Below are 2,491 nucleotides of genomic sequence, written 5' to 3' on the forward strand. Positions count from 1 at the left end.
CGCCATGATAGCAGGAACCGGGCCAATAGCGGCCACAGACGGCACTCTAGGGCAACGCCGTGAAACTCTATGCCCATCGTTCCAGGATCGATTTACGGACCGCACGAGAACATGGCCACCAGCACAGCAGGACGGCGATATTGCGTGCAACATAGGCGGGGGTGGAATGCTTATCACGTACGGAAGACCTTGTTGTTGTGACTCTTCCAGACGTTTCATAGGATGGATGGTGATGCGGTAGCAGGCGCACCCGGCACGGCCAGAGCCCAAATGGCGCGGGCATGTGCACACAGATTGCCAAGCTCAGCGTGCGCGACCGCGGAAAGCCTGAGCTGGAGGTGGTTTTCAATGTGCGGGAGAATAGTTGCAACACAGGCGTTGGTGCGGTTGGAGTGTAAGGAGCCTCCGCTCCCACCCACTCCCCCCACACGCGTCGCGCCAGAAGGTCGTGCGCCTCCCATTGCCCAGCATACAGATGGTGCAATCGCGAAAACATAGAATTTGCTAGCTGATCAACACATGATTATCTCGGGACCCATAAGGTTGGGATTTTTATTAACCCAAAGAATGAGAGATGGCACAACTACTGTGTTGCTGGTGGCGGTGGGCAATTAATCTTGCACGGGCAGTTTATGAAGCATTCCCCAAGGTTTACCCAACATATCCTGTCCGTTTGACAACAATATTGCAGGTCTGGGGGCTGGTGATGGTCTTTATAACAAGGGGGGCGGACTACTTCGATCATCCCGTTGCTCCCCTTGTCGTTTATGCTTTCACCTGATTAACACAAAAGAAATAACAGACTTATCCTCTAGTAGATATATAAACAATGTAAGCCAACAATCTATTTCCAAATAAAACGAACTTTAACTATTAATTACCGTTTGCGCATCCAAGACAGGCAAAGCATACCACAAGAACAAAACAAAGCAGTGCAAGTCCTTGGACATTGTTCCTCATGTATTTGGCCGTCATAACTGAGAATCTAAGGTAATGTCTGGTGTTCTTCTAAGTGAGACGAGTGATCGAATGCATGCTCCATGGTTCATATTTATAGGAGAGTGTGTTGACATTGGCAGGGGTTGTCCAGACGTTCAATTTTAGTCCACTTATTTCTTTCTTTTGTGAAAAATGATTCATTGTCATCTCTATCTTTCTATCTGTATCTATCTTCTATCTATATTTTCTATCCTATCTATCTTCTATCCCAACTTTATATCTGTATCTATATTGTATCTTTATTTTATATCTCTATCTAACTTCTATCTTCTTCTACTTCTATCTCTTTCTATCTTCTATCCCTATTTTACATATTTATCTATCTTCTATCTCTGTTCTATATCTCTATCTACCTTCTATCTTCTACTTATATCTCTATCTATCTTCTATCTCTACTGTAAAGCCACACTTTCATCGTCCGTCCCACTACCCCTCTCTCATGGAAAAAAAGTTGAAGGAAAAAATCACCAAAATAATCAAAGAAAACAAACTCAAGTGGTCATTGAGGAAATTATGTCTGAAATGCACTCCCATCGAAATAATGATTCAGCGTCACCAAAGTATTCAGAGCTTGGACTTTAGGTAGCTCTTTTCAAAAACTTTGTTATCTGAAGAAGCAAATGTAAATATACAAGTATGTGTGAAAGAATTTCCAATATTATATGCATCTATATGTGGTGTTTTGAAAAAAAAATGGTAAATACATTGATCAAAATGGGTTTTTTGGGCCGGATTTTGTCTCAACCTTCTTATGTTGAAGCCTCCCCAGTCCCCACTTCAATCATATGCTTCCCTAGCTCCTGCGGGACATGATCAATTCATCTTCACCAGTCTCATAACTTCAAATGGTGGAGTAAAATAACTAGGCACCACACCCTCATTTCAAATGGCCGGATGTCATGACTGATCAGCAACAGATATTGTCTGGCTACTGATATTTTATTGTTTATTAATCACAATAAAAATATTGAGTACTGTTATTCTATAGGTGGAACTTGAAGTATGTGCACCACCACAGATTTTCAAATAATTGCTGAAAATGAAATATGGCAGAAAGGTGTTCATGGTTAATGAATAATTACCGTAAGGTCTAGGTCCTTCTCATCAAACATGACCAGAACACCCTCCTGCATAGCTACACATTTGGGCAGCAGGACTTCATCAAACTGTTTGGCTTTGAGATTTTAACTGATTTCCTGTTTTCCGCATTGTTTACAGCTGTTTTGCTGACATCAGGAACATACGATGAATTTTCCTGATCTCCTGAAACAGTTACAAAGAAAATAAAATGCACACGCATTTGTTTCTTTGCGTAGAGCTGCTCCCATGGATTATCATCAGCTCTTATTACAGAGCCAATATGAGAATTATGGTTCATGACAGCACAGAATCATGTACCCGATCTGAGCTTGGAACATGCAGCATAGCAGGATGTTGGTAGCCACGGGGTCCATAATCCAACATCTTCCATACCATATTGTCTTGATCGCAC

General features: G+C 42.1%; 1 long non-coding RNA gene across 1 annotated transcript; it reads right to left on the reverse strand.

The window, feature by feature from the left end:
- Positions 1–476: 476 nt before the first annotated feature.
- On the reverse strand, positions 477–1,013 carry LOC123059670 (uncharacterized). Its single transcript, XR_006427525.1, has 2 exons — positions 882–1,013; positions 477–777 (listed from the first exon to the last, which is right to left on the reverse strand). It is a non-coding gene; the product is annotated as an uncharacterized lncRNA (long non-coding RNA).
- Between the last annotated feature and the right edge of the window lie 1,478 nt (positions 1,014–2,491).

Source organism: Triticum aestivum, chromosome 3A, assembly GCF_018294505.1.
Source record: "Triticum aestivum cultivar Chinese Spring chromosome 3A, IWGSC CS RefSeq v2.1, whole genome shotgun sequence".
In the NCBI taxonomy this organism is placed as follows: Eukaryota; Viridiplantae; Streptophyta; class Magnoliopsida; order Poales; family Poaceae; genus Triticum; species Triticum aestivum.